We start from the raw sequence: 20,813 nt of genomic DNA on the forward strand, positions 1-20,813 counted from the left end.
GTACAATGATCAAGTCATATATATGCAAGATGCATGGGTCACACTATCCAGTCATGCAGCAATTATGCGCATACGACGTGATAATGTGGGCACTCTGTCTCATAAGGAGTCCCATAAATAGTCTACCCAATGGCATATGCTATGATCAAACATTCCTCATATCAGGCATACATATGATGCGTATGGGCATGAATCATGGAGTTATACTAAGCATTTTATATGGTGATGAACTATCCTCACAACGAAGATGGGCCTTGATGGCCTACACACAACAAGTATGGGCCTATCAATGAGCCCTAGGGAGAGTTATAATGCGGACATTTGACCAACACTATTCTTACAATGTGGACATCAAACCAATATTGCTCCTAAGGCATGGCCCGCCATAAATGTCAGTACATAACCCACGGTGAAATCACATTACAATGGGCCCCAACCCATGGGCTCCGAATACATCACAATGGGCCTCAACCCATGGGCCCTATACACATCACAGTGGGTCTCAACCCACGGGGCTTTATACATTACAATGGGTCTCAACCCATGGGCCCTAATACATCATAATGGGCCTCAACCCATAGGCCCTAGAATACATCAAAATGGGCCTAATCACATGGTCCTCATATATGTCAAGGTGGTCTCAATAACAGGTCTCATACACATGACAGTGGGCCTCAATAACGGGCCCTCATACACATCAAGGTGGGCCTCAATAACGAGCCCTCATACACATCAAGGTGGGCCTCAATAACGGGCCCTCATACATATTAAGGTCGGCTTCAATAACGGGCCTTAAATACATCACAATGGGCCTCAACCCACAGGCCCTTATACGTCACAATGGGCCTCAACCCATGGGCCCTAATACATCGCAATGGGCCTTGCCAAATGGTTGGATGGTTTCGATACAACACATGCATCACTGTGGGTCCCATAGGGATGGACAGCATAGATGAAGTACATACCTCATGGTGGAGTCCACACTAATGGAAGGTGTGGATTACAAAACATACATCAGTGGTCCCATGTGGGGCCCACCATAACATGTATCTACCATCCAGTCTATTTAATAAGGTCACACAGACCAAAAATAAATAATAAATAAATATTATATTTATCAAGACTTGTGGAACCGGGGAGGTTCCAAGGGCAGACGTTCAATCCTCCACTGCCTTTTGCTGTGTGGTCCACTTGATAGGTATATCTGCCTCATTAGTCTCAAGCCTTAAGGCTAGCCCGCCATCAGGATGGACGGTTTGGATGGAACCCATACATCAAAGGGGGCATCCACCGACCGTCCAGCGGCCCATGGCTGGACTGCATGTACAAAACACATACACAGTGGGGTTCCACCGTCCATGGATGGTGTGGTGTATAACACATACATTCATGTGGGTCCAATCGTCCACTGCCTGTGGACGGCATGAATAAAACACATGCATCATTGTGGGTCCCACGTGAGGCCCACCATAACATTTATATACCATCCAATCCGTTGATAAGGTCGTGTGGACCCGGATGAAGAAGGAAAATGAATTTCACACTGATCCAAAACTTCTGGGATACCCAAAAGGGTTTGAAAGGCAAACATTCAATCACACTGTTGCTTGTGACGTGGGTCTTTTCCAGATCTAGAAGGACCACGGAAATGATTTGTCATCAAACCCGCGACCACCCAACTATAAGAAACAACACGACCAAAGAGAGCGGATACCATACTTCCCAGAATCAACGCTGGGAAGGAATCGGTCGCTGACTTTAGATCGTACGAAAATAGGTCCTGTAGGCCGACTAACGACCGTATAGGCTTAAGCTGATCGTCAGTCCCATCGTCGAGGGATACGCGACAACAACGCCATACAAAAATCGTGAGCCGGTCTAAGGAGATTTTGTTTAAAATAATTGGGAATGGCAAACAGTGGGCCACCTGAGTTTCCAATATGGTCGATTCTTAGGGTGGCCCACTGCCCTGAGGGGGCCTAAAAAATGGACGGTGTGGATATACAAAACACATATCATGGTGGGGCCCACGGCTGGGACAGTGAGTCTTATTGACCGTCCGCCAAAACGCAGCAGCAGGCGCTGCCTGTATTTTTATTTTTTTTTTTCTTTCCTTTGAAAAACTGATTTCTTGAGGATTTTTGTACGTGGGGCCCGCATAAGCTGAATCCAGTTCAGCCAATGAATTCTACAATCAATAACAAATCCATCAAGCCCAATATTGGGCATCTTTCGACGTGTAAAAAATAAGGTGAATTTAAACGGTGAAAATCACTGTTTTGCTAAGGTACAACCCACCAGAAAGTTAGATCAGCTTCATATTTTGGCTCAACGCCTAAAATGAGTTGGTAAATAGGATGGACGACGCGGATTGAATCCATACATCCATGTGGGGCCTATACAAGTGGTCCACCCAAGGAGCTTTGAACCAAGCTAATACATGTGTTTTTCAAATAACGTCCAGCGTCCAGGGACGCTGGACGGTCTGGTCTTTCCAAGGGTAAAAGGTGGCCCTGCTCAGGTGGGCCACCAAATGATGGATGGTGTGGATACAACACATATAAAGTGGGCCCCACTTACAAATGGCTTGGCTAAAATACATGCTTCATGGTGGGGTCCATCCGAGTGGGCCACACGGCCACATCATCACATGAAAGGAAATGAAAAAGAGAGGGGGAGAGAGAGATAAAGAGAGTGAGACACGTGTGATAGAGGGACCCCGGTACTATGGGCCTCCCTTTCAAGCATCCAATCATACATCGGGTCGGTCCCAACACATGTGGGCCCACCAAATTAAAAATCAACGATGGAGATTACTTCTCCACCAAGATGGAAGGTCTAGATGACCTCGTTTCAAGGTAGAAGGTAAACATCATGGTGGAGTCCATGGAGAATGGCTCCATCAAGGGATGATCATGATAATCAAGGTGGGCCATCGGCCACATCTTAGGGTCCAAAGTGAGATCCATACCATCGATCGGTAGGCCTCACTTGGCCCATCATAAAAATATGAAAAATAGCCTATAGAAGCACCCACCGTTCGATCTTCTTGGTCCGATAGAAAGCCAAGCTCTTTGTGTGTCACTTTGATGGTGGAAGATGAGAAATGAATGGATAGGATGAAAGATTTTGGGAGAGGAAGTGGGCCACATAAACTTACTTTTCTCTCACTTGAAAAACCATGGACGTCCACACTCTCTCTCCTTTGTTGCTTAGAAAATTGTGTAGAGAAAGAGAGAGAGAGAATGGGATGTAAGGAGAGAGAGTGATGGGTAATGGAGTGATAGATGTGAGGTGAGTGATGGGTGAGGTGAGTGACTTGTTGACTTTTGGGGTTTGGTTGACTAGTGGAGAAAGAAAGCATGTGTTGCTTTTGTACTTGATATGAGGTGATTGATTGATTAATTGATTTGAGTGATTGATTGATGGGACATATTGTAGAGATTCTCTTGGGATCGAAAAAGCGCGGCGTTTCTTCAAAATAAACGTCGGCCCACATATTCATGTCAGGGTATCGGATCGGTGCGCGAGTCGTGGCATTGGAACCCTGGCGACGGTGCGGTCACAATGGTACAAGTCTCGGATTAAGCTAACTCAAATCTACAGGATATGACTTAGGGTCGCGTGCAAATATCGATTATAGGTCGCGGATTGCCAGACTTCGTCAGGAATGATCGCGAGAGTCGATGGAACAGTACGGACTAGGATACGGGTCTTACAAGGGATTTGAGAATACATTTAGGTTTTAGGTTTAGGTTTAGGTTTAGGTTTAGGTTTAGGTTATAGGTTATAGGTTTAGGTTTAAGTTTAAGTTAAGGTTTAGGTTTAGGTTTAGGTTTAGGTTATAAGCTATAGGTTTAGGGAATTGAGAATAAGTTAATGTTTAGGTTTAAGAAATTGGGTTCAGGTTCGGGATCGGGTTCAGGTTTGGGTTTTCCAGATTTGGTTTAGGTTTAGGTTAGGGAGTTGAGATTAGGATTAGGTGTAGGTTTAGGTTTAGGGATTTGAGAATACATTTAGGTTTTAGGTTTAGGTTTAGGTTTTAGGTTTAGGTTTAGGTTATAAGCTATAGGTTTAAGGAATTGAGAATAGGTTAAGGTTTAGGTTTAGGAAATCGGGTTCGAGTTCGGGATCGGGTTTAGGTTTGGGTTTTCAAGTTTAGGTTTAGGTTTAGGTTAGGGAGTTGAGATTAGGATTATGTCATGCCCCAAACCCAGAAATCGGATTCATAGAAATCTCGATCGCCGAATTCGGTGCCGACAGCCTCCGTAGTACCCCATTCTTGGCTCCTAGCGTCCATACACCAGATTCCGATCCTGGGATCCTACAAGGAGGATTTTTTTTAATGTACATTTAACTCGTAATAAGCATAACCACAAGATTACCCAATTCATAAAGACAACATCATCATCACATATCCACTAATATAATCATTTGAGTACAATGCTGAAAGGGAAAAACATAAATCGAAAATCAAGCTCCAGAAGACCACTGCAGGCTCCAAGCTCAACACTGCTACAACCTAACATCACCTGCACGCATATATCATGCATAAGCTTATAGAAAGCTTAGAGGGTGGTGTAAGTGTGTGCACAAGGTAAGTGCCAAGTATCCAACGCAATGTCATGATCATACAATGTTGAAATAGGCGCAAGGTCATGAATCATACGGTATCAAAGTAAATAAAAACATTGACAAGTCCATGAGTCAAACAATATCAGAATACGCAATACAGATCAACTATACAAATGAGGAACAATATCAGAATACGCGATACAGATCAATTATACAAATGAGGAGTCATAAAAAGTCAAATATCAGATGTCGTATCTAAACCATATAAATACAGAAACACAAGTAACCCAAAATGTCATATGCTACGAATGTAATGCAATATACGGTACGAATGAAATGACCATGCTGGAGTTTGAAGTCGGGATGATAGTACGTGGTATCGCAGGCTATGGGGTCTATCACAAAGGACTTCTATCCAAACCAGTCTCATACCTAAATTTTGATAGTCAAATTCACTGTGGTAAACTCCTAATCTTAGATTAGTCACGCGCCTCAACCAAAATCTTAGCCATTATGAAGGTACACGTAACAAATAATTGCGCACCACCAGCCTAAGTGGATAGTGAATGAATGAGTATGCAACTCCTGCTCAATGAGTCCATATATCAGTACAGTTCATCTTTAGGATCATCATCGGGGTTTAGTACACTCCAATTGGCACTACCGCTCTCCCAACTGCACAATCCAAGTGAGCGTAAGAAACCTCACTATCCGCCTGGACAAAAGTCTGTCAATACCTATTCGGCACGTTGATAGCGGACCCATTCACGAGCTGGTCAAACTCAGCCTAGCAATGCCCCCTACGCTTGGGTGGGTAAGGCCACACCCCCTCTCAACCGACCACGACACAGTGGGAGAGGCGGCCTCCTGGTATTCGGCACTAGGGCGCTCATGTATCCACTCGGTCTCGACGTTGGAGTCATCTTCTGGTACCATCGGGTTTAAGGATTTTCACTCAGGGACATCTATGGTGCCCCGATGCTTAGTAACAATATTTTCGATATCCAATCCAGCCACCCACGATGTGTCTGTGGAGGCTATGGCCCTAATGTCGCTAGGGCATACAATAATCACACAATGCAAGTGCATAAATCATACTATCAGACATACAACAATCATGCGCGTACTAAGAGCTCATGTAGGGCAACTCCGCTTATCAGGGAGTCTATAAACAATCTACCCGAAGGCATGTGCTATGATCAGTCACTCCTCACATCAGGCATACAAATGATGCATATGATCATGAATCATGGATCTATACTAAACATGTTATGTGGTGATGGGCTCTATTCATAACGAAGATGGGCCTAGACGGCTTACATACTACAAGTATGGGCCTATCAATGGGCCCTAGGGAGAGTCGTAATACGGACATTTAACCAACATTATCCTTACAATGTGGACATCAAACCAACATTGCTCCCAAGGCACGGCTTGCCATGAATCACACATTACAATGGGCTTATGTATATCCTGTTGGGCCTCGACCTAAGGGCCTCTAATACATTAGATGGGCCGTATCACATGGGCCTCATATATATATCTAAGTGGGCCTCAACAACGGGCTAAAAATGCCTCAAGTTGAGCCTAATCACATGGGCCTCATATATATCTAAGTGAGCCTCAACAACGAATCACAAATGCCTCAAGGTGGGCCTAATCACATGGGCCCCTGGTCCCTATGACCTCATAAATAGGTTGGATGCAAATAAACACTATGGTGGGCCCCACATGGGATCCACTGATGTATGTATTGTACCCACACTTCTCATCAATGGGGACCTCCACCATGACGTATGTGATTTATTCATGCCGCCCATCCCTATGGGACACATCATAATGCATGTGTCGCATCCAACCCGTCCAACCATTTAAAAGCTCATTTTAAGGCTTGAAATTAAAAATAACGCAGATCTAGGATTAGGTGGGCCACATTTCAGGAAAGTAGTGGGTTTGAACATCCACAATTAAACCCTTGGGAATTCTAATGGTGGAAATCCTTATCATCACTCATTTTTGGGTGTGGCTCATTTGATATACGTGTGGCCCATGTGATGTGGCCCACTTACCTTAATTAGGCCCGATGTGATATATGAGACCCGATGTTGAGGCCCACTTTGATATATATGAGGCCCATGTGATTAGGCCCACCTTGAGGCATTTGTGGCCTGTTGTTGAGGCCCACTTTGATATATATGAGGCCCATGTGATTAGGCCCACCTTAAGGCATTCGTGGCCCGTTGTTGAGGCCCACTTAGATATATATGAGGCCCATGTGATTAGGCCCACCTTAAGGTATTTGTGGCCCATTGTTGAGGCCCACTTAGATATATATGAGGCCCATGTGATACGGCCCATCTGATGTATTAGAGGCCCTTAGGTTGAGGCCCAACAGGATGTACATAAGGCCCATTGCAATGTGTGATTCATGGCAGGCCGTACCTTGGAAGCAATGTTGGTTTGATGTCCACATTGTAAGGATAATGTTGGTTAAATGTCCGCATTACGACTCTCCCTAGGGCCCATTGATAGGCCCATACTTGTAGTGTGTAGGCCGTCTAGGCCCATCTTTGTTATGAATGAGCTCATCACCACATAACATGTTTAGTATAGATCCATGATTCATGATCATATGCATCATTTGTATGCCTGATGTGAGGAGTGACTGATCATAGCACATGCCTTTAGGTAGATTGTTTATAGACTCCCTAATAGGCGGAGTTGCCCTACATGAGCGCTCGGTACATGCATGATTGTTGCATATCTGATAATATGATTCATGCACTTGCATTGTGTGATTATTATATGCCCTAATGACATCAGGGTTATAGCCTCCACAGACACATCGTGGGTGGCTGGATTGGATACCAGAAATATTGTTACTAAGCATCAGGGCACCATAGATGTCCCTGAGTAAAAATTCCTAAACCCAATGGTACTAGAGGATGACTCCAACGTCGAGACCGAGTAGATACATGAGCGCCCGAGTGCCGAATACCAGGAGGCCGCATCTCCCACTGTGTCGTGGTCGGCTGGGAGGGGGTGTGGCCTTACCCGCCCGAGCGTAGGGGGCATTGCTAAGCTGAGTTTGACCAGCTCGTGAATGGATCCGCTATCGACGTCCCGAATAGGTATTGACAGACTATTGGCCAGGCGTATAGTGAGGTTTCTTACGCTCACTTGGACTGTGCGGCTGGGAGAGCGGCAGTGCCATTTGGAGTGTACTAAACCCCAATGATGATCCCAAAGATGAACTGTACTGATATGTGGACTTATTGAGCAGGAGTTGCATACTCATTCATTCATTCATTCACTATACACTCGGGCTGGTGGTGCCCAACTATTTGTTACGTGTACCTTCACAATGGCTAGGATTTTGGTTGGGGCACATGACTAACCTGAGATCAGGAGTTTACCACATTGAATCTGACTATCAAAATTTAGGTATGGGACTGGTTTGGATAGAAGTCTTTTATGATAGACCCCATAGCCTACAATACCACGTACTATCATCCGGACTTCAGACTCCAGCATGGTCATTCCATTCACACCGTATATTGCATTACATTCGTAGCATATGGCATTTTAGGTTACCTGTGTTTTTGTATTTATATGGTTTAGATAGACATCTGATATTTGACTCTTTATGACTCCTCATTTGTATAATTGATCTGTATCGCGTATTCTAATATTGTTCCTCATTTGTATAGTTGATCTATATTACGTATTCTAATATTGTTTAACTCATGGACTTGTCAGTATTTTTGCTTACTCTGATACCGTATGATTCATGACCTTGCGCCTATTTCGACATTATATGATCACGACATTGCGTTGGATACTTGGCACTTACCTTGTGCACACACTTACACCACCCTCTAAGCTTTCTATAAGCTTATGCATGATAGATGAGTGTAGGTGATGTTAGGTTGTAGCAGTGTTGAGCTTGGAGCCTGCAGCGGTCTTCTAGAGCTTGATTTTCAATTTATGTTTTTCCCTTTCAGCATTGTACTCAAATGATTATATTAGTGGATATGTGATGATGATGTTGTCTTTGTGAATTGGGTAATCTTATGGTTATGCTTATTACGAGTTAAATGTACATTAAAAATAAATAAATCCTCCTTATAGGATCCCAGGATCGGAACCTGGTAAATGGGTGCAGGGAGCCGAGAATGAGGTTCTACGGAAGATGTCGGCACCGGATTCGGTGATCGGGAATTTTGTGAGGCCGATTTCCGAGTTTGGGGCATGACAAATTAGGTGTAGGTTTAGGTTTAGGGATTTGAGAATACATTTAGGTTTTAGGTTTGGGTTATAGGTTATAGGTTATAGGTTTATGTTTAGGTTTAGATTTAGGTTATAAGCTATAGGTTTAGGGAATTAAGAATAAGTTAAGGTTTAGGTTTAGGAAATCGGGTTCAGGTTCGAGATCGGGTTTAGGTTTAGGTTTTCAAGTTTAAGTTTAGGTTTACGTTAGGGAGTTGAGATTAGGATTAGGTGTAGGTTTAAGTTTAGGGATTTGAGAATACATTTAGATTTTAGGTTTAGGTTATAGGTTATAGGTTTAAGTTTAGGTTTAGGTTAAGGTTTAGGTTTAGGTTTAGGTTTAGGTTATAAGCTATAGGTTTAGGGAATTGAGAATAGGTTAAGGTTTAGGTTTAGGAAATCGGGTTCGGGTTCGGGATCGGGTTTAGGTTTGGGTTTTCAAGTTTAGGTTTAGGTTTAGGTTAGGGAGTTGAGATTAAGATTAGGTGTAAGTTTATGTTTAGAAATTTGAGAATACATTAGGTTTTAGGTTTAGGTTTATGTTATAGGGTATAGGTTTAGGTTTAGGTTTAGGTTATAAGCTATAGATTAGGGAATTGAGAATAGGTTAAGGTTTAGGTTTAGGAAATCGGATTCAGGTTTAAGATCGGGTTTAGGTTTGGGTTTTCAGGTTAAGGTTTAGGTTAGGGAGTTGATATTAGGATTAGGTGTAGGTTTAGGTTTAAGGATTTGAGAATACATTTAGGTTTTAGGTATAGGTTTGGGTTATAGGTTATAGGTTTAGGTTTAGGTTAAGGTTTAGGTTTAGGTTTAGGTTATAAGCTATAGGTTTAGGGAATTGAGAATTGATTTAGGTTTAGGAAATCGGGTTCAGGTTCGGGATCGGGTTTAGGTTTGGGTTTTCAAGTTTAGGTTTAGGTTTAGGTTAGGGAGTTGAGATTAGGATTAGGTGTAGGTTTAGGTTTAGAGATTTGAGAATACATTTAGGTTTTAGGTTTAGGTTATAAGGTATAAGTTTAGGGAATTGAGAATAGGTTAAGGTTTAGGTTTAGGAAATCAGGTTCGGGTTTAGGTTTGGATTTTCAAGTTTAAGTTTAGGTTAGGGAGTTGAGATTAGGATTAGGTGTAGGTTTAGGTTTAGGGATTTGAGAATACATTTAAGTTTTAGGTTTAGGTTATAGGTTATAAGTTATAAGTTTAGGTTTAGGTTTAGATTTAAGTTATAAGCTATAGGTTTAGGGAATTGAGAATAAGTTAAGGTTTAGGTTTAGGAAATCGGGTTCAGGTTCAAGATAGGGTTTAGGTTTGGGTTTTCAAGTTTAGGTTTAGGTTTAGGTTAGGAGTTGAGATTAGAATTAGGTGTAGGTTTAAGTTTAGGGATTTGAGAATACATTTAGGTTTTAGGTTTAGGTTTAGGTTATAGGTTATAGGTTTAGGTTTAGGTTTAGGTTAAGGTTTAGGTTAGGGAGTTCAGATTAGGATTAGGTGTAAGTTTAGGTTTAGAAATTTGAGAATACATTAGGTTTTAGGTTTAGGTTTACGTTATAGGGTATAGGTTTAGGTTTAGGTTTAGGTTTAGGTTTAGGTTATAAGCTATAGGTTAGGGAATTGAGAATAGGTTAAGGTTTAGGTTTAGGAAATCAGGTTCAGGTTCGAGATCGGGTTTAGGTTTGGGTTTTCAAGTTTAGGTTTAGATTAGGGAGTTGATATTAGGATTAGGTGTAGGTTTAGGTTTAGGGATTTAAGAATACATTTAAGTTTTAGGTTTAGGTTTAGGTTTAGGTTTAGGTTTAGGCTATAAGCTATAGATTTAGAGAATTGAGAATTGGTTAAGGTTTAGGTTTAGGAAATCGGGTTCAGGTTCGGAATCGGGTTTAGGTTTGGGTTTTCAAGTTTATGTTTAGGTTTAGGTTAGGGAGTTGAGATTAGGATTAGGTGTAGGTTTAGGTTTAGGGATTTGAGAATACATTTAGGTTTTAAGTTTAGGTTTAGGTTATAGGTTATAGGTTTAGGTTTAGGTTATAAGCTATAGGTTTAGGGAATTGAGAATAAGTTAAGGTTTAGGTTTAGGAAATCAGGTTCGGGTTTAGGTTTGGGTTTTCAAGTTTAGGTTTAGGTTAGGGAGTTGAGATTAGGATTAGGTGTAGGTTTAGGTTTAGGGATTTGAAAATATATTTAGGTTTTAAATTTAGGTTTAGGTTATAGGTTATAGGTTTAGGTTTAGGTTTAGGTTTAAATTATAAGCTATGGGTTTAGGGAATTGAGAATAGGTTAAGATTTAGGTTTAGGAAATCGGGTTCGGGTTCGGGATCGGGTTTAGGTTTGGGTTTTCAAGTTTAGGCTTAGGTTTAGGTTAGGGAGTTGAGATTGGGATTAGGTGTAAGTATAGGTTTAGAGATTTGAGAATACATTAAGGTTTAAATTTAGGAAATCGGGTTCGGGTTCAAGATCGGGTTTACGTTTAGGTTTTAGGTTATAGGTTTAGGTTATAGGTTATAAGTGTAGGTTTAGGTTTAGGTTTTAGGTTTAAGTTATAGGTTTAGGTTTAGGTTATAGGTTATAGGTTTAGGTTATAAGCTAAAGGTTTAGGGATTTGAGAATATGTTTAGGTTATAGGTTTAGGTTTAGGTTTAGGGATTTGAGAATAGATTTAGGTTTAGGTTTAGGTTTAAGTTTAGATTAAGGTTATATGTTAAAGTTAAGGTTATAGGTTTAGGTTTAGGTTAAGGTTATAGGTTTAGGTTTAGGTTTAGGTTAGGTTATAGATTTTTGGTTAAGGTTAAGGTTATAGTTATAGGTTTAGGGAATTGAGAATAGATTAAGGTTTAGGTTTAGGAAATCGGGTTCGCGTTCGAGATCGGGTTTAGGTTTAGGTTTTCAAGTTTAGGTTTAGGTTTAGGTTAGGGAGTTGAGATTAGGATTAGGTGTAGGTTTAGGTTTAGGGATTTAAGAATACAGTTAGGTTTTAAGTTTAGGTTTAGGTTTTAGGTTTAGGTTAAGGTTAGGTTATAGGTTATAGGTTAAGGTTTTAGGTCATAGGTTTGGTTTAGGTTTAGGTTATAGGTTTAGGTTTAGGTTTAGGTTATAAGCTATAGGTTTAGGGAATTGAGAATAGGTTAAGGTTTAGGTTTAGGAAATCGGATTCGGGTTTAGGTTTGGGTTTTCAAGTTTAGGTCTAGGTTTAAGTTAGGGAGTTGAAATTAAGATTAGGTGTAGGTTTAGGTTTAGGTTTAGAGATTTGAGAATACATTTAGGTTTTAGGTTTAGGTTTAGGTTTTAGGTTATAGGTTAAGGTTTAGGTTTTAGGTTTAGGTTAAGGTTAGGTTATAGGTTATAAGTTTAGGTTTTAGGTTATTGGTTAAGGTTTTAGGTCATAGGTTTTGGTTTTGGTTTTGGTTAAAGGTTATAGGTTTAGGTTAAGGTTTAGTTTTAGGTTAGGTTAGGTTAGGTTAAGGTTTAGGGAATTATGTTTAGGTTGTAGGTTTAGGTTGTAGGTTAAGGTTTAGGTTATAGGTTAAGGTTTAGGTTTAGGTTATAGGTTTCGAGATTTGAGAATAGGTTTAGGTTATAAGTATAGGTTTAGGTTATGATATAGGTTAAGGTTTAGGGAATTGAGTTTAGATTATAGGTTTAGGTTATAGGTTATAGGTAATAGGTTTTTGGTTAAGGTTTAGGTTATAGTTATAGGTTTTGGGATTTGAGAATAGGTTTAGGTTATAAGAATAGGTTGAGGTTAAGAGATTTGAGTATACATTTACGTTTTAGGTTTAGGTTTAGGTTTTACGTTTAGGTTAAGGTTACAGGTTTAGGTTATAAGTGTAAGTTATAAGTTTCGGTTTAGGTTAGGTTATAAGTTAAGGTTTAGGGAATTGAGTTTAGGTTATAGGTTTTAGGTTTAGGTTATAGGTTTTAGGTTTACGTTTAGGTTTAGGAATTCGGGTTCAGGTTCGGGTTCAGGTTATACGTTTGGCTTAAGGTGTAGGTTTAAGTTAAGTGAATTAAGTTTAGGTAAGTTTAGGTTTAGGTTTAGGTTTAGGCTAAGGGTTTAGGCATTTAGATTTGGGTTCAAGATCGGGTTTAGGTTTAGGTTAGGGAGTTGAGATTAGGATTAGGTGTAAGTTAAGGTTTAGGGATTTGAGATTAGGATTAGGTGTAGGTTTAGGTTTAGGAATTTGAGAATAGGTTTAGGTTTAGGTTTAGGTTATAGGTTTAGGTTAAGGTTATAGGTTAAGGTTAAGGTTATTAGTTTAGGTTTAGGTTAAGGTTATAGGTTTAGGTTTAGGTTAGGTTATAGGTTTTTGGTTAAGGTTTAAGTTACAGTTATAGGTTTTGGGATTTGAGAATAGGTTTAGGTTATAAGTATAGGTTTAGGTTAGGTTATAGGTTAAGGTTTAGGGAATTGAATTTAGGTTATAGGTTCAAGTTATAGGTTATAGGTTATAGGTTTAGGTTAAGGTTTAGGTTATGAGTTTAGGTTATAAGTATAGGTTTAGATTAGGTTGTAGGTTAAAGTTTAGGGAATTGAGTTTAGGTTATATGTTTAGGTTATCGGTTATAGGTTTAGGTTAAGGTTATAGGTTGTAGTTAGAGGTTTTGGGATTTGAGAATAGGTTTAGGTTATAGGTTAAGGGTGTGGTCCCTGCAAATACAGATATAAACACGGCCTGCTCCAATTAGTTAGGCCCTTCCAATGTTGTCCATAGGAAATGGACAGCTTCATCATGGTCATAACAGCGATTCCCACCTTCCAAGGACCCCCGCTTAACATTCGGATAACTCCGACGCACATCCGGGTCTATTTCATCAATTTCAAGTAAATACATAAACACAACCTATGTAAATGGCCAGGCCACTCCAATGTTGTCTATAGGAAATGGACAACTTCATCATGATCATAACAGCGATTCCCACCTTCCAGGGACCCCCGCTCATCCGAATAGCTCCGACGCTCATCCGGGTCTGATCCATTAATTTCGAGCAAATACATAAACACGACCTGTCCAAATGGCCAGGCCCCTGCAATGTTGTCCATAGGAAATAGACAGCTTCATCATGATCATAATAGCGGTTCCCACCTTTCAGGGACCCCCGCTCAACATCTGGATAGCTCCGACACACATCCAGGTCTGCTCCATCAATTTCGAACTAATACATTTAAAAACAACATAAATATATCTAAAAGTATCTGGATACCTGGGAAAGGCCTCCCATATTTATATTGTTAGTTACTCATCCCTTTGTCTACAAGCTACAATCGACCAACAATTTTTATCGCTACATGTACTCTGAAACCAACATAAATATAACTGGGAAACAATATAAGGAATAAGAAAAAATGAATTTACCTGTAAATATCATTAAATGTTTCCCTATAAGGAGATGAGATTATATCTTTGATAGCCACAACCTGTATGATAGAGAAAAATGCAACCGATACAGTCTGTTACAATTCAAAGGAGAAAAAAGATTGTGGCTGCACCAATATTCTAGTATATTACGAACGGCTGCCTACGTACCCAAAAAGTCAGATTGGAATCAAGCCATTATGTAGTTCTTTTTAATTAAGCCACCGATGTTTCCCCACTCTCACCTCTCCGTCCCTCTCTCTCTTGAAGCAAAAAAGAAGAAAAAAAAAATCTCTTTTATATTTTTTCAATCCATCTTCCATTTTCTACTTAACAAGAAAATCCATATTTACTAATATTCCCATTTTTTTATTTTTCAAAAGAATGAGTTCGGACTCTGAAAGCGTCGGCTCCAGCACTCTCCAAAATTACCAAGTACTCATAAACATTCATTGCAAGCATTTTCTGTCTATGTGCATGACGACCATACTGTTAAGATCAATCCTCTTATTTTTATTTATAGAAACTAATGAATAACAAATTATGTGTAACATACAGAGATGGTTCAGCCTCTTGTGCAATTAAGAAAGGTTCAAAAGGACATACATATTTGAAAGACGGAATTTCGGTGCGATAATGGCGACGGTGTTCCAATTTGAGGCTTTTTGGGTGCGGTTTCACTGCCACTTTTCTTCGTTATCAAGCCCCAATCACAAACTTCTGGATTTAGTTGATAAAATATATGAAAAGATTCAACCCCACAAAAGAAGATGAAAAACAAGCCATGAATGATAGAGCAATGCAATTGCCTAATCGCGAGTGCAACTGTTCAGGTTGGCCTAGTTCTTCAGTGGGCCACGCACGTATGCATATGTCAATGGTTCATGATCAGACTATCCTGATAATACACGATCGACAAAGATACCCATAGCGGCCCACTCGAAGATTGGCCTAGATGTCACTCATGTGCTACTTTGATGTTGACGGTCTGTAGTCATTAGAAAATAGCAAACTTGAAGAAACAGAACAGAGCAAACCCATTTGTAAGTATTAGATCATTCAAGTGTAAAATATTAAGAAAGTTTTTTAGTGTAGTACATGTGAATTAAAACTGCACTAACAGTAAACTGTTAACTATAAGAGGAACTAAGGCAATGGTAATTAAACGATAAACAAAAAATAACGAAAAAAAAAGATAGATCTTATCCAAATAAGTGTGTTGGCATGTGTGACAAGCAAGCATATTTGGTTGAAACAGAATATAGGAGTTTTTGTAACATTGCTAGACAGGTCACAGATTCTATTAAGGTTGCAAGTACAAAGGAACATACCAGCAAAAAAGTAAGATTAAGATATATATTTAAATAAAGTGGGTGGACATAATCATCAACAACATTTAGTTCACAAAACCGCCATAGCAAGGTGTCCAGTTCTATGTATTGTAGGACTTTGGTGGTACACTTAAGACCTTTCCCATAGGAAAATTTCAAGGCATGAGTTTTAATCATATCAGCCCTATGAAAAGGTAAAAATCTCATCAATTTCAAGAAAGGAAGAAAAAAAAACAAATCAAAAACAAGGAAATCAGATCAACCCATCTACATAGAGCGGTAAATAGAGGCAAAAATCTGGAAAAAAAGATGTGAAATATTATCATTTTGGCATGCAAAAAAAGGAGAAAATTAAATTTATTAAGAATGCCATTCAAAAAATGCCATTATTTTAGTAAGAAAATAAATTTATTTCAGTTTGATAACCATTGACGGTTACTTTGAACAATTTCAAGAAAAAACAAAGCACCTGAGGAAATGTATCTTCCGGTGTATAGCCCCTGGCTTTCATTCTTTCTAATAAAATTTTGGTTAGAATATATATATATATATATATAAATCATCTCCAAGAATATAAGAAATGCCCCACCATTTATCCTCTTCAACAACTAGTTATTCTACTATCAGGTCTTCATTGCTTTGTTTTCAACCAAAATGCCCAAAGGTCAGCCAAAGATTAGGCTTGATGCCCACCAACACAGCATGAACACACTTTTAAGAATGAAATATGTAGAAAAAGATATGCACAACCCTACCTAATTAGTGGATGCATAAATAATCGTCTATCTTGGTTAAAGGGAGGAATTTGCTGCTAACTCGGGCACTTGACTTCGAATGCAGAAATCTTTTACATGCTGCCTTGTCCCAGAATGCACCCAGGAAATCTCTGTTCTTGGGAGAGTCCTACAAATTTGATAAAAAGCATAGTAAGGGAATGTCAAGAGAGGAAAAATGAAGAAGATACGTACAAACATTAACACAAAATTACAAACTAACTAGATCTCACCAAACCAAGGTTGCTTAATTTGAAAAAATGAGTTTCAATGTCTAAATATGTAGAAATGACTGGAATACAATTCTGAACCAACATTTACAAACTTGCAAATACAAACACATGCGCATATCTATAGTTCAAATTATAAATTAGTGTTGTTGGCTCCAATTATACATGATTACTATAATATGAAAGCTAAGCAGGTTGGTAATCCATTCATGCAGCCAAAAGACTGAAAATACTAGAAAGTTTCATCTTAAGTCAACTGACAAATAAAACAATGAAAAAAAAACAATTTTCTTTGGTTGAAATGATAATGCAGCCAATAATTTGATTACAGTCACTAGTTGCAGTCATACAATTATATTTCCAACTATCAATGACTTCAACCTGAAGATAGCCAGTCAATAACATAGATCCCACTGCTTCGACCTAAAGAAAACTTACGGCTAGCTACAACTGAAATACCTGCTTGTGACACTTAACATACATTTTCAGGCTCACCATTGGCCTTTGTAGCGGCTTGCACCAAGGCAACAACAACTTCATGAAATTTAAGAGTTTGCATTTGTTCAGAGGTGCTTTGTGCCCCTTTATAGGGAGTCCACTACACTTTTTAGAGGGAACAGATTCCTTAACACCATTCATCTTAGGTGCAATGTGTACGCATTTGATGCTTTAGGACAATGTAAACTGCCAGCTGCTGGGGCTGGAATGGCATGCACTGGCATCACAGAAAAAAAAAAATCACGGAACTCATCATAACATTTGCAGCAGCTTATAACTCACTAATATTATCAATAAAAGAAATCACGGAACTCGTCATAACATTTTAGACATGGGACTGCAACCAAGACAAACATCATCCATAAACATCAACTTTGCCTAAAACCACAATATCATGAACGCCCAATAAACAGAAACATAAAAAATAATGACAAAATTCGCATAATCCCATTTTCAACATACAGGTGTCCGCGAATCAAAGGTTAGGATTGTTCAACTCATCCCAATCTTGGGACTATGAGTAAGCAATTGTGCGGTTAATACACGCCAACTGCACAATTTTTGAGTTCCCGCATATCAAGCGCCTTGATCTAGCCAGTGCAATTGGGCGACCATTTCCAAGGAGAAATCACCAACTAATACCTTATATTTAAGGTACCATGTTCTTTTATCTTCCGTTGTCATGTTGCTTTTGTGTAACATCAAAGACATGCACAAGGAGTGCGGCATTCATAAATATCACCTGGGATGAAAATGAGTATGGTCCATTCATATGGTGGCATGGTCTTACTCAAATTCTATGCAAATGGTTCTTCCAATCTTAGGATTTTTGGTGCACAGACCATGAACTTTTTGATAGTATCACCTTTTAAACATGGAGATGTTCTGACAAACTGGGCCATAAAGTTCAGATGTGGAAAATCATCACCACAGACAAATCAAAGAAAAACATGAAAAGATGGCATCTTTACAACAAATTCCAAGGAAAAAAGAACTCTAATAGCAGACATGCTGATGTACAATTTTTTGGTGACTAGACATGTGACGTACAAAACCATCATCAATGATCCAACGTAGATTGTCCTGATTATAACACTGAAGCACAACGAAAGATAATTGAATACATACTGATATGTTTTTGGGCAAGGAATTGAACCCATTTTTTTAAGCTTTAAGCAGGTATTGCAATTAGCTTCAAGACTTCTGTGAATATGACAGAGAAAAGCAAAGAATAGTAAATCATGAAGGTCATTACCAACATGACGTGAAAGCAATTGTATTTCATAAACACCTACCCTTTGATTGGTTCCAATCAACAAGCCTTCGCATATCCACTTTCTCATTATCCTATAAATGTTATCATCAACAAACTATTACTGATTTTCTACTAAAAAGAAAAAAAAAAAAAGATTGAGAAAGAAATCATGACCTGCTCCTCTCACTGCACTAGTGTTGTCTCCCTTTTACTCCACTGTGTATCCACCAACCTGACACAATTACACTTTCCTATCACTATTTTCACTTCACAACACCATACTTTTTAACTAATAAAAAAAGAAAAGAAAAAAAGACCCAACTCAGCTGGGTCTCAATTCAATTGACGGTGGGAACCATAAGATGGAATCAAGATCCATGTTCCCACATATATGGCATCATGTGTGTGAGATTAGTGTGTGAGATTAGAAAATGCCAACAGTCCAATCTCTTGCCTTTTCTCGCTCAGTGTGGACCACTGTCATGTTCATTTCTTTTATGTCTATCGAATAGCTAGAAATTTCATCTTAGGTAGTTCTCTAACAACTATAGGGATCAAAGGAAGTATGGCAGTCCCTTCATTCAAAGTTGGTAAATAGAAAATTCATACCTTGGCAAAATAAACAGAGGAATGATACGATGCACAACCCACATCCTTGCACAATATACAAGGATTTTCAGTTTTGATAAGCATATAATTCCTCCAAACTCACGATCTTTAGTTGTGACCTAGGCTAAGTTCCTCTCTCTCTCTCTCTCTCAAGTTGTTTATTTTATTTTTATTTTTTTAAATGTAACTACTTAGCAAAATAAACAGATACATAATACAATGCAGAATCTGCATCTTTGCACAACATACATGGACTTTCAGTTCTAACAAGTAGGGCCTATGGTTTTGTATGGCCCAAACCTTGCTCTGTTGCATGCCATTGTGAATGGATCATGACCCAAAAGACTTCCAGATTAGAAGATCCCAGTGACCAATCATGAGACTTTTTTTTTGTCTTTTTTCAGTTTGAATTGGATGATTGTTGCATTTCTCTTCTTTACCATCAATACATATCAAGAAATCAAAAGGTGAAAATGTCCTATTGAGTATATATCTGGTACACAGCTCATCAATGGCAGGATGCAGCAGACAATATTCCGGATTACCAAAAAATGAGTCCCACCTGATAGAAATGGAAACCATGCTTCATATAATTCCTCATGAGCAATATCATCCCATTTTCAAATTGATCAAACAACCCCAACAAGCGACTCTCTCACAGTATTGATCACAAAACTCTGATAAATAACACAAACCATCCAGTTTCTGTCAATCAGTCGCAACAAACAAACATTTCCATATTCAGACCCGTCTCAACCAAGTCAGATTTCGCATGCCAAGTCCTCTTTTGTTCATCCTCTTCCCAATTCAAACGCAACCAGTCCAAGACGAGTCAGATCACCATACCTATTGGGGGCCCACCATCAGTTATAATGATGATCAAAACCCTTGACCAAGTAGGTTCTAGAAAGATTTCATCAGTGGGCAAGTTCTGCCCAAACTTCCCTTTTCTAATGGTCCCGATCTCTCCTTTTGAGTGAGAAAGAGAGAGAGATGGTTCCTTTTATTAGAGAAAACATCCATTCGATGAGAAAAGCTAAGGCATACATCATAGTGGGGCCACATAAAACACATCATGGTGGGTCCGATCGGCGAGGAAAGAGAAGCTCACTTATTTGAAGACGCTGCTCGATGGCGATGGAAGATGCCGCTGCTCGATGGCGATGGGATGCCGCTGCTTGAAAATGGGAGAAGCTCTTGAGGGCTGAGATGCACTGCTTGAAAATGGAAAAGAGCAAATGGCGCTCGCGGGCTGGCATGCGCTGCTTGAAAATGGAAAAGAAAAAATGGCGCTTGCAATTCCTCTTCTAAATAAGATAAACCTTTGAAATCTGAAACAGTGTGTTTACCAATTTTTATAGCAAACAATCTGTTAACATCCGTACATGCAAGAGGGACCATTTTCTGGATGGTTAAATTGTATTATCTAAGATAATTATAAATATTAAACATTTACAACTAGAAGGATTATTTGAATGGTCTGGATAACTCTATATCATTGCCACTGTTTTCATGAACTAGTCACCACTGTTTTACATTCTGTACAAAACTGTGACTTTTGTACAGAAGAAAAAATGGTAAACATATCGTTGGAAAGGGGAGGACTCTCTGGGCCCACCATGATGGATATGTTTCATCCAAGCCGTCCATCCATTTATCAACATTTTTTTAGGATTGATCCCAAAAAATTAGCCCTAATTAATCTCTTGTGGACCACAAAATGAGAAAACTCAGGACGGTTGGACGTCCACCATACAAAACTGCAACAATAGCTAAACCTACCTTCAAAACTCAGGGTCTGTTTCGGCGGTGGGATTAGAAGGGATTAGGTGGGCTGGGATTCAAAAAACATAATTATTACCCATGGCAGGGATTGTCACTAATGCCATGGGATAAAATTAATCCCATGTTTTGTTGATAATACGGTG

General features: G+C 39.3%; 1 long non-coding RNA gene across 3 annotated transcripts; it reads right to left on the reverse strand.

Moving 5' to 3' along the window:
* Positions 1 to 14,027: 14,027 nt before the first annotated feature.
* On the reverse strand, positions 14,028 to 20,152 carry LOC131229620 (uncharacterized). Of its 3 annotated transcripts, none has more exons than XR_009163489.1 (4): positions 19,997 to 20,152; positions 18,317 to 18,508; positions 18,150 to 18,224; positions 14,028 to 14,251 (listed from the first exon to the last, which is right to left on the reverse strand). It is a non-coding gene; the product is annotated as an uncharacterized LOC131229620 (long non-coding RNA). The 3 variants fall into 3 exon arrangements; XR_009163488.1 differs by lacking the exon at positions 14,028 to 14,251 and adding an exon at positions 18,886 to 18,930 and having other exon boundaries at positions 17,883 to 18,224; XR_009163487.1 differs by lacking the exon at positions 14,028 to 14,251 and having other exon boundaries at positions 17,885 to 18,224.
* Between the last annotated feature and the right edge of the window lie 661 nt (positions 20,153 to 20,813).

Source organism: Magnolia sinica, chromosome 16, assembly GCF_029962835.1.
Source record: "Magnolia sinica isolate HGM2019 chromosome 16, MsV1, whole genome shotgun sequence".
Taxonomy (NCBI): domain Eukaryota; kingdom Viridiplantae; phylum Streptophyta; class Magnoliopsida; order Magnoliales; family Magnoliaceae; genus Magnolia; species Magnolia sinica.